The sequence below is a fragment of the Python bivittatus genome, unplaced genomic scaffold, assembly GCF_059951505.1.
Source record: "Python bivittatus isolate LINGU-HERP-01145 unplaced genomic scaffold, Pbiv_v1 ctg000110_np1212, whole genome shotgun sequence".
Lineage (NCBI taxonomy): Eukaryota > Metazoa > Chordata > Lepidosauria > Squamata > Pythonidae > Python > Python bivittatus.
Genome location: NW_028277045.1, coordinates 1,062,926 through 1,074,918, shown reverse-complemented (window position 1 = coordinate 1,074,918; position 11,993 = coordinate 1,062,926). Strand labels below are relative to the sequence as shown.

At 39.7% G+C, this 11,993-nt stretch overlaps 1 long non-coding RNA gene across 1 annotated transcript; it reads right to left on the bottom strand.

The window, feature by feature from the left end:
* Positions 1–919: 919 nt before the first annotated feature.
* On the bottom strand, positions 920–6,989 carry LOC148216414 (uncharacterized). The gene is made up of 3 exons (XR_015795448.1): positions 6,913–6,989; positions 5,218–5,311; positions 920–976 (listed from the first exon to the last, which is right to left on the bottom strand). It is a non-coding gene; the product is annotated as an uncharacterized LOC148216414 (long non-coding RNA).
* Positions 6,990–11,993: the final 5,004 nt, after the last annotated feature.

Below are 11,993 nucleotides of genomic sequence, written 5' to 3'. Positions count from 1 at the left end.
GTAATTCATGCAAAGATGCAACTGGTAGTTAGTTCTTTTAGCTCATCTGAGTCTTGACGTGTTTACTTTCTCTCACATAACTCAGTAGTGTTACCTGTACAACAGCACAATGCTTGATGGATAGACAGTAGATGCATCTCTTCCTTAGTTGAAAGGAGACAGATTTCAGCTGCTTTCAAGACTAATGCAATTAATAGCATTTTGGAATTCATGGAATGTACCATTCTTGGTTCCTTCATAAATGGTAACTGCCATCTCCCCTTGGGCTCCTCCAAATGGAATATTCTCTGACCTTTCAAATGGCAAACAATAGTCAAATGCAGGTTCAAGTATTTCATTGAGTTCTTCCCCATTTTTTTTTTTAAATCATGCATCTTCAAAGCCTAGGAAATGCAAAATGAAGAATTAATTGTCCTCAATTATGCAGCAAGAAAATAGGGCAGAATATTGTGCAGGTTTTTTTTCATGTGGTGAGATGACCTCTCAGGGCCACCAAGGTCCACTGGGGACCACTGAAAACATGGCAGCAATATAGTGACATCATTCAGGGCAGAGGACCAGAATTTATTTTGGTTTCTTGCTCTCTTCTTCTTCTCTCTTCTCTCACTTTTGGATGTCATTTCTGGAGATAATAAACTAGGTATATTCAGCCAAGCAGAGATTTAACACACCTGTTTTATTGTTCTAGGTTGGAGGAGTGAAAAATTGGGCTGCTGAATTGTGAATTGTGGTAGGGAACGGTGGAGCTATCTCAGGGGGCTTTGTGAGATGAAAAACAGCTGGGGGTACCAATAACTCACCTCTGATTTATACAGATAGCAGGCCAAAACAAAACAAAAACCCTTAAACAATATCCTGATCATGGGGAGATGAATTCCTTCCACCTCATGGTACTTAAGAAGTAAGTGTAGCCAGATGGGTTCTGCACGAGAAGGAAACTTAAGGCTGATGAAACTGTCTCGTAGAGTTTCCTGACCTGCCATAAAGCATAGGAAGAATAAGTTTTGATGCCCCGTGTATATATTGCTTTCTGTAGTGTTCCCGAATGACAGCTGGAAATGAGGTTGTTTGAACTAGGCAGCAGTACTGATATCAGATTTTTTACATGTGGGTGTGATCATCTGCTATCATGTGTAATGCAGGGAAAGTCGGCTGTTGCTCCTTTTGCAAACGGCAGTGATACCATGACATGGTTAGCCTTAATCTGAGAAAAGACTTGGCTGTGCGTTCCTCCCTCGCCCTCCCCTTCCCCCTCCTTTCTCCCCAAAACTCTGCAAGGAAGGAGATCCATTTTGGACCAGCATTCCCAACAGTGCTGTTCAGGCTTGGGCCATGCACACCTCGGCTCAGGGAACTGGGAGTGGCCTAAAGTCCATTCTAACACTGAGGAACAGCAGCTGGTAAACATTAAAATAGGGGTTAAGAGTTGGATGTGGCTTAATTTCTCCAAGTTCTTCATTGAGGAGAACTTCAGTAGGGCTGTCTTAAAAAAGAAGCAAGCTTTTCCAGAACGTTGTTGAATTGCTATGCTTTTGCTGGTCTCCTGAGGATACTTCTTCAAAAGATCTAGAGTTCCTACAGAGGGAAGTCTATGACCTGAAAGTTCCTTCCAGAAGAAGGGAGTCTTCATCTTTAACCAGTATTTGAGGAACCACCTCTCCCGGGTTACATCTACCCAGCCCATCAGGTCCAGCAGGAGGGGCATGTTGCAGATCCCTTCTGCTAAGGAGCTTCATGTGCCAGGACCCAGAAGGACAGCCTTTTCTGCTATGGCACTGCCCCCACCCCTTGAGAACATCATTCCAAGGTGAGATTGGCCCCAACCTTATTGACCTTCCTGAAGGCCCTTAAAACCTGGTTTTGTCATCATGCTTGGGGATGGGGCCCATAAAATGGTTATACTATTTGTAAGTTTCGGAATGAACTCTCCCATGTTTTTTTTTTAATGGTTTTAATTGTATTTTAATGGTTTTCTTTTTAATTGTTTTGATTTTGTTTGTTATTTTAATTGTGTGTGCCACCCAGAGTTACATATATAAATTTAATAAATAAATGAATAACCAAAGGTACAACACATTAGGCTATAGTATAATTGGTTAGATGTAATGGAATGTGGGAGAGAGGGCAAAGAGATGCTGCCTAGAGAATGATCAGATAAGAGGCAGCTGAGCCCACAGCTGGATAATGGGCCGAGCAAGAGGCTCAGAAGGGATTCTCCCAGTTTCTTGGGCTGTAAATGAGATGGCAGGAAAATTGTACTTTCAGGCTTGCAAGATTCTGTCAATGTAGCCTTACAATAAAGTAGAATATAATGGTATACTATGCTAAGGGTTTTTTGTATTTTTGTCGCTTTTTGTAACAGCACTATTTAATTTTTCTTCTTCTTCTTGATAGCGTATTATTATTTTTGTGTTTTGTATTCTTTTTTGTTATGAATTAAAAAGCAACAACAAATTTATAAAAATAAATAAAAATAAAGTGGAATTAGCTTATCTGGTCATGTTTCATGACTGGCCTACTTGGTAAGGCTGACACTAGTTTACAGTTGCAGCTAATCAGCCCCCAATCTATTAAGTTGGGCTAGCCAAATGCAGATGTCCTTATTTTTTCCTTCCATGCTTAATTATTGGATTTCATATGCACTTTGCAAATCAGGTGCAGCTGTGTCCATCAGAGTATTTCTGGGAAAAAAGCAGTTCTAAAAATTAAGAACAGTAGAAGTAAGGTAGAATAAAAATTGTTCCCCGAGTTGATGTACCTCTAACATTTTTATATGCAAGATAGACAGACTGACAATGATGGATGGATGGACGGATGGAAGATGGATGGATAGCTGGATAGCTGGATAGATAGATGATATATAGTCCATTGGGTTGAGTAAGGAGACATTTAAGAGGCTGAAGAAATTATATATTTTTATTTTTCTAGAGTTTGGGTTAGCTCAAATTCCCCCCCCCCAACTGTTGAACTGTCTTAAATTATTTCTAGACTAGTCCAAGTGAACTAAGGAGAGAACTCCCATCTCAGATTCTGAGTGAACAAGATGTTTGTTTGTTTCACCATGCAATTCATTTTTGCTATTAAACTGTTTTCCTTTCATAATGTATTGAGTAATTTCAACTTGGCTTCATAAATCATTAATTGCTCTAATTTTTGTTTGAGCATTTCTGCTTCTTTCTGTCTGCCTTTGTTTTTAATTACCATTGATGTCTGTGGTGGCTCATTTATGGAGTCAAGTCAATTGTGGTTGCTCCCATTTAATTTATTAGATACTGCACGGCACTCGTAGGAGAAGAGCAGTCAGTACAAAAATGGAAAATCCCATTTATTGTGATTTAATGTTTAATGGCACAAACTAACTTCATGGGGATCTGAGTCGCTAAAATGGTGGGCACCCTAAGTGATTGCAGAAACATTGTCTTGCTTCAAACATGAACTTAAGCCTTAATGTGGCTTCCTTCATTTCATGCATGAGCCCAGCTCTTGTAGTATGTAAATCATGCTTTATGATGGCGATGAATTCAACAGACCACAATTAAAGCAGAGGACTTGTGTGTTGTTTGAACACAGCTGCTAAAATGAATTTTAGATGAAACAAATAACCTGCACACATTCATTATTTGAACTATACATTAAGCCATGGTTTCTGTAAAGCCGCCAACAAGGTTATCTCAGCACATGCAAACTTGGCATGTTCTGCAAACTCTGCCAAAGAGAGGAGAAAGTAAAGAAATACTTTCAATTCATTAAGACCAACGAAAGAACTATTATTTTATATATTAAGATGTGATGCTCCTCTTTTAGAAATACTTTAATTAAAAAAAAATAACATTAGATTCAGTGAAAAAGTTATTCCTTTATAAAAGCACAGCTTTCTAGCTGGAAGTAAAGGCTTTTAAATTTTAAATAGCAAAGGAAATCATTGTATTTATGACATTTCTCTGTTGGATTTCAAAAACAGTCACCAATGCACCAAGCAAGCTGATAATTATTGCCTGTGAGTTTTCTTGTTCTTTTTGATAAAAGTTGTCTCTGAGCATGAAAAAAAAAAAAAACAATTTCCAATTTTGAAAGGTTCAAATAAGGTTCATCTGTAATCCTGAGAGTCCTCCAAGGTTCGTCTGATATTGCAATTATAAGAGAATTGCTGTATTTTTCTATCCTTTGGTCCTATGCTTTTAAATTACTTGGAAACAAGCAGACCTTAAGCACTGAGCATGAGAAAGACAACTTGTTTATTATGCAACAGCAATCCCATTTTTCACATGCAGAAATTAAAGATAATTTATAGGTTATAATTGGAATTATTAAAAGTCATCCTGTATTTTGATCCTTCCTTCCTTCCTTCCTTCCTTCCTTCCTTCCTTCCTTCCTTCCTTCCTTCCTTCCTTCCTTCCTTCCTTCCTTTTCCTCCCTTCATGAAAAACAAATATTTGATAAATGCATTCTAGGCAATCAGCTGAAGAAAGAATAATTTGCCACTTACTTGAGGAAAACAAACCATCAACACTGGTTTGTTTTCCTCAGTCTTTTTCAAGTCTGAAAACATCAGGGTTGCAAGAAGAAAGCTGTAGAGAATGGAGGAAAATGGTCCCAGTTTAAACCTAGTGCCCCAAAATCTGAATAATGCACACTGTTTTGTAGTGCAAATGCAGTCAGGGCAATCCCGTCCCACATTTTTTCCCTCTTATTCTCAGTCTCATTCAGTGTGATGAAAGTGTTCGCCTTAAAAATGTATTTCAAAAGAAAAAAGAGCATTGGAGATGTTTTCATAGGTGGAGTGGGGTGTTATGGACTGGTTTAGTGACAAGGTGGCCAAGAGGGGTGTGTGTTGATGTCCCATCTTTCACTGTGCTATCATCTCTTGGCAGCCTCCAGGCATCCTACCTTTCAATTAAAACCCAAAGGCGCTTATCATAGAGGAACTTCATGAGAACTTCAGAGGGATGAAAAGATGTGTCACCAAAAACACCACCAGTCCTCCTTACCACCATCAACAATGATGTCAGCCAAGAGGTATTCAAAAGAAATTGACAAGAAGGAGAGAAAGTCTTCCAAAGAGAAGACAACTTCCAAAGAAGTTGCAAGACACAGAACCATATAACAACATACCGTGATGGCTACAGTTGGTGGCCTACACAGCAAGCCTCAATAACATCAGAAATATGTCACATGTGTGATGATGTCATCATGCAGATGCTGCCTTTAAGTACTTACCTGACCTGCTGACACAAGGACATAAGTTGTAGCATTTGCAGAGTGAGGTCATCATGCACATCCCATCATTTGTCCTGCCCGGTGAGGTCCATAACTGCAGTACAGATAGTTTGTGTCAATGTGTTTTGCAAACACACTAGTATGTTCTAATGAATTCACTAACTGAACACCAATTCTTCCCTTATGGCTACATTCACATGGCCCTCTGAGCCACAGTTTAGCCAGCCATATTCTCATTCAATTTGATGTTGGGCACACAGCCTATGTGCTTGGTCTATGCTTCACTATGTCCTACAAATCCATAATGCAGTCACAGACTTATAGAACTTGGAAGACATAGGTTCATCTAGTTCATCTGCTCCGTGCAGGATCCACTAGAGAAGCTTTGATCAGTGACCCTCAAGCCTCTGCTTGAAAACCTCCAGAGAGCTCAACATTTCACATGAGCATGGAAATCTCCCTGAGGCAGACACTTATCTTAAAGTGGGAAGAGATGGAGAAGACTCCAATAACTATAATTCTCCTTCTACTCTTTGGTAAGACTTGATCATAGGTTCCAGAATATCATAAACAACCCTGACTGTTGAGCAGGTATATAATTTTTATACATTGTCCAGGTCTTTTGATCTTAACTATCTTTCATTACACCACTAAGAACCATAGTATAAGGTAGCAATTGCTACATATTTCCCAACAGAAGGTCGGAATGTAAGAAATTGGAATCCATTAAATATGGATGGGTTTCCCATGATATTTTTCTTTTCTGATTTTCCCCTGGAAATCTACATAAATAATGCTTTACTTTTCTAGAACATCTTTTTCTTACTAGAATGTTAAACTTGCCCCGCTGGAGTTCTTCCAACCCAACCTAGAGATTTTACAGCTTGAATTTGCCGTCTTTTATTATTATTTTTAGAACAGGATTTTTATTATAGTCACTGACCAGAATTGCAAACAGAAACACTAAAAATTAAAATAAAGTACAAACAAGCCAAGATAAAGTATTACAATTGGTGGTGGGTGTATCAGTGGACAATCAAAGTCTGCCTAATTTTACAGGCAGCATAACAACATTAAATTTATTGGCCACCCAACTCCGGTCGGCTCTGGGCGGCATACAAAGCTAGTAAAAACATAAAAGCAGCTAAAAACATTAAATCAGACTGCCCAGACTAAAATGATCTCATAAACAACAAAAATCAGCAAAACAGGGACCATTAAAGAAATAATAACCATCAACCCCAGGCCGGGGTCCAAAGCCAGGTTTATGCTATAGGTGGTATAAATACTCATTTTCCTTAGTGATCATGTGAAGAGCCTGCCCATTAGCAGACAATGTAGTAATTTCTCCCCAGAAATAAATCCTATTATTTCACTGGGCCGTACTTCCAGGTCCATGTGTACAGGACCGCAACCATTTCATTTTATGAGTATGAACAGGCACTTCACTGCTTTGTAAAATGCCTGATGAATTTTCCTTGGCCTCCTTTCATGATTCTGCTGATTTCTCTCTCCCCCAGAAGCAGCCTACCTGTTTGCCATGAAATTTGGGAGGAGAGATGGATGGACACTTTATTCTTTGATCCCCGGACAACCCTCTCCCCATCCCCGGGAGCCAGAATTTCCATCAAAATGCTGAAAAGAAAGAAAGGGGGCCGAATTTGTATCAGGCCATATGGAGAAATTAGTTCTGACCTTGAGAAACAGGAGGGAGAGAGGAAAAGGTTGCTGAGCCCTGGAAACGTAGAAAGCATGAGAAGAACGCTCCGAACAGCACCATCTTGACTTTGCAACACTTAAAAAGAAGCGGAGAAGGGTTTGGAAGGGATTCCAGATTCTGTTGTTTGACTTTACCCCAACCAAGAGCATTCCTAGGGTTCCTGCTGTGTCAGGTTCTTCACCTGGCCTGCCTCGAAGGGCTGACCGCCCCTTGCAACAATGCTTTCATCATTTGACCCCCTCAAGCACTCCTGCAGAGACTTCTGCCTCCTTTTACTCATTCGTGCCGAGATCTCTCCGATGGGAACCCCAGTAGTGAGCGAGCTAGGGGAGTGAGCCCTCCTGGAATATGCAACCATTAATGATGGGCAGAAGAAAGGGATGAGGAGAGCTGTAGGCGCCCTATCCAACTTCATTATAATTATGCCACCACACTAGTATAAACCTGTAGCAGCCTCTCAGAAACGTGGGCCCTAGTGAATCAGTGTATTCCTTCATCTCTGGTACGTGTTTTGCATGAAAAATATATTTTTCATAGATGGCTTGGGGCCTGGGTATCTGAGGGACCATCCTAAGATGGGGCCTTTCTGAGTACCCTTCCTGGACAACCAGGGAGTGCCTACTAAAAGTCCCTACCTACTAGGGCAGATGTTGATTGAAGGTCCAACACCTGGCTCTGTGGGTAGCAACTCCACTTTTCTGGAAAGGTTGTCCCCTGAAGCACAAATAAGTTCCAACTTTATGAGTTTCTGGAAGCTGGTGGAACAGCCTTACCGAGGACCATAGGGGGTTAATTGCACCCAGAGGCACTATTTTTGAGAATGGTATCATTTTAGCCTTTGATCTCCAGTTGCCATTTTCATTCATTCTGTTTGGATCTTATATTCTGCTTTTACTCTGTACATTCTACAAGCTGCCTCGAATCCAGTTGGTTTCAGGCGGTCAAGTAAATGTCTCTCTCTTTTTTTTAATCTTGTTTTCCAGGGGCTCGGTGCCAGCAACGTTCAGCTCCCTGACATGTGCGTGTTCAAGAATTTTCAAAGGTAACTAACCCCGTGACTCACGTCTAAGGTGTAATACTTCACTCCCCCCCCCCCGCCCACCGCCCCTCTTCCCAGGAACTTTCTGAAAATCAAGTTGGTCCGTATAGTAAAGTCTTTAAAACCTCAAGTCCTGGAAATTAACTGCTCAATGTCAGGGCAGCATTTTCGCTGTCCTGCATTGGGGGGGGTTGATCTTGGGTTGGAGATTTGTTCTGTCTTCCACCCCGCTCCCCTTTTTATGAGTTCCTTTTTGCATAATTGACCTTCCCCCCCCCACCCCAAATAGGGTCTTCGTTTGGTCTTTTAATGAAATGTTTTAAGTTTTGTGCAGCCAGTTTATTCAAGACTTGATCAGCTATCTAAAGAGGTGGGGGGGTTGGGGGGTGAGAGCGAGATTCTCATTGCTCCTTGGCAGGATTTTTAAGATTGTTGCTTTACCTTTTAACCTTGTATTTTGTAAGTGATTCTTCTGACAGAGCATCCTACTTTCTGTCTGTCTTTCATCATGGATTTCTGTTGTGAAGATTTACAAGGAGTCGGGCACGATTTCAAAGGACAAGCAAAATGTGCAAAGTGAATGTTGTTTGAAATCCACCAGACTTGATGTCTGGGAAGATGTCGGAGGATTTTTGCTCCACAAAAAAAAAGAAAAAAGAAAGAAAGAAAGAAAGAAGAAAAAAAAAGAAAAAGAAAAAGGTCAACGTTGCTTTCCAATAGATGCATGACACTACTTCTGCACAGAAAAATTTTTTAACACGCATGACCCACTGAAATACTGTCTAAACATCTTTTGATTCAAACAGCAGCAGAAGCAGGGGAATTTACTAACCCAAATGTGAAAATGAACTGTCAGCATCTTCCTTCCTTCCTTCCTTCCTTCCTTCCTTCCTTCCTTCCTTCCTTCCTTCCTTCCTTCCTTCCTTCCTTCCTTCCCTCCCTCCCTCCCTCCCTCCCTCTTTCCTTCTTTCTTTCTTTCTTTCTTTCTTTCTTTCTTTCTTTCTTTCTTTCTTTCTCTCCCCCCTTTTATTTTACATGCCAGAAGTCCAGATTCTACTTCCGACTCTAATTTCTACAACTAACCTGGAAAATGTGAATGAAATCATTAGAACATTGGGTCACACCAGATCTCTGCCTATCTTCACTGGAAAAAAGAGAGCCTAATTATGGGGAAATCCTTTCCCAGCCTTTTCTTTCTTGACTAACATTTCTCCTTGCTATATTCTGTTTCTTGGATTAAAAAAAAAAACTTTTGTTTATTTCCCTTTGTAAGTCAATCCTTCCTCTCACTAATAGCTTAGATCGGGGCAGGGGGGGAACAGCTTTCTTCAATGAAAGCTCCAGTTTTACCATTTTTGCTCTTAATTTAATGAATGGCCTTTTCCTGCAGTCTGGGAGATACAATAACAGATATATAAAAAGACACCAAAGCTTGCCCTGGACTGTTTTATATTAGTTTGTCTTTTTATTGATGCAATTGTTTTTAACAAGAAATATTCAAAGCGGTTGCTGCAAATAAAACATGTTTCTCATCCAGCCGTTTTGGAGATGTCCGATAAACACTTAATTCAATGCACATGAAACCTGGGTACTTTAATTGATACTTTGCACTGAGCATCTGAAAAACAAAAGTGAGAGAGAACACTTCGGAACAAATGTCTTTTTTTCTTTAATGCTGCAATTCTTCCTTTTGCTGTAACAGCAATCCATGGCAAAAACACTTAAAATAACTTGATTTCCCTCCGCATGACAGCAACGGCAGGCATTTCTTTGATGCACAAAGTTCAGACAAGACACTGTTTATTTGGGATAGCTGCAAATCAAATCCATCCCCATTTCGGGAAAGTGTCGTTAGGACGGCCTTTAGCTACAGGATAGCTTAGAAAAAGTTGTAGTGGAGGAAAAAGAAAATTCACGTGCAGGATAGTCGCATCTCCATTGCGTGCATGAGAGGACATTGTATGAGCTGGGTGGAGAAACGCGTGTTAAAATAAAAACTGTACCCCTTGAAGGAATATCGCTGTGAACTTTGTGAAGGTGATGATGATTTTTACATGCAAGATAGACCAACAGACAGACTGAGGATGGATGGATGGATGGATGGATGGATGGATGGATGGATGGATGGATGGATGGATGGATGGATAGGTAGGTAGGTAGGTAGGTAGGTAGGTAGGTGGATGGATGGATGGATGGATGGATGGATGGATGGATGGATGGATAGAAGACAGAAGATAAGTAGATGATAGAAGAGAGAAGAAAGAAAGAAAGAAAGAAAGAAAGAAAGAAAGAAAGAAAAGAAAGAGAGAAAGAGAGAAAGAAAGAAAGAAAGAAAGAAAGAAAGAAAGAAAGAAAGAAAGAAAGAAAGAAAGAAAGAAAGAAAGAAAGAAAGAAAAAAAGAAAGAAAGAAAGAGAGAGAGAAAGAGAGAAAGAGAGAAAGAGAGAAAGAGAGAAAGAAGGAAGGAAGGAAGGAAGGAAGGAAGGAAGGAAGGAAGGAAGGAAGGAAGGAAGGAAGGAAGGAGGGAGAGAGAAAGAAAGAAAGAAAGAAAGAAAGAAAGAAAGAAAGAAAGAAAGAAAGAAAGAAAGAAAGAAAGAAAGAAAGAAAGAAAATAGCAACTATGGATTTTAGGACAGTTTCTTTGTAAAAAAATTATTCAGTGGGAATGTAAATAAGTAAGTGTGGAATTGCAATTATAGACTATAAGTACATATTGCAGTTAAGATCCAAAAAGCTACTTTAGGGGCAATTAGAGTTCCTGCCATCATCATGAATTCAATTTTTTTTTTCTTTTTCCTTTTTATGTTTCTTGAAGCAACAATATCCCCAACTTGAACAAGATGCAAAGTTTCAGAGAAAGCTGATGCCATCTGGTCTTTAGGAGATGGTTATGATTTCCAAAGACAGATTTGGGTGGCCAGCGCGGGAAACAAAATTCTGAGCTATGTCAACTTTGGGCCAGATCCAGTTCCTCTTTCTTTGCCTTTTAAATGCACTTTCCAAGAGCAATTTGCTTTATGCTACGGGCTGTTTGAGAAACACAGACCAAAAATCAGATTCAGAACCCAGAACCATGTACTGTAGATAGTTTAATAGCTGTGGATTCAAGTCAGGTCTGACTTAATGGTGTGCATAACCCAATTTTATTTGCATTCTAAAATGCACACCGCAGCAGCTGAAAAACATTGCAGGCTATTATTTCACTTTTTTAAAAAATCTATCACCAGTTCAGATTCTTCAAACATGTCTGGAAAAGGCTTTTCCCTTAGTTTGAACAAGGATGATTCATTTTTTCTCCTTCAACCCTAGCTATTCTGTGCAAAATTCCTCCTAAAATGTACTCGAAAATCAGGAGCCAGGGCAAAAATCTGACACTAACAAAAGGAGAAGGTGGGAGAGAAGGGAAGGAAGAGAAAATTAAAAATCTAAATAGGACAAGAATTAAAGCAGTTTGCTGCAAAAATATCTCTGCGCTATCAATCTGATGGTGTGAAACAAGACCAAATATCGTCGGCGTCCAGATCAGAATCTGGGAAAATAACTTGAATTCCACAATGAAAGAAGGGCAAGAAATAGAATCAAAGCTTAAATCAGTCCTAAAAAATCAAATTCAGTTTTAATCCAGAACCACCACCACCCCCAAAATTAAGCAAAACAGACAAGATCCTTTCCCATTTCTGAAATAACAGCATTTGAACCAAGGTCCTACCACGGAATTAAGCAGGTATGGAAGAAGATGATTCCCTAAAGATATCCTAGACTTAAAGCAAAACAGGGATTTAAAAATCATCAGCGACATTCTCAGCCATACCAAGAAGGAAAAAATGGAGTTTTGTCCAACTACATAATTTTTAGATTCCCACCTGGACTTTCCTGTGCACTTCTCAAGGCAATTGCGTAAACTTCTTGAACATTTTCCGGCTTTCCCGCATTTAATGCTCCTTCTTTGCTGTGCAATTTCTATTCAAAATTTCCAAGCACAATTTTTTAATCTCAGTTTTGACAATGCTGTTGAAGGT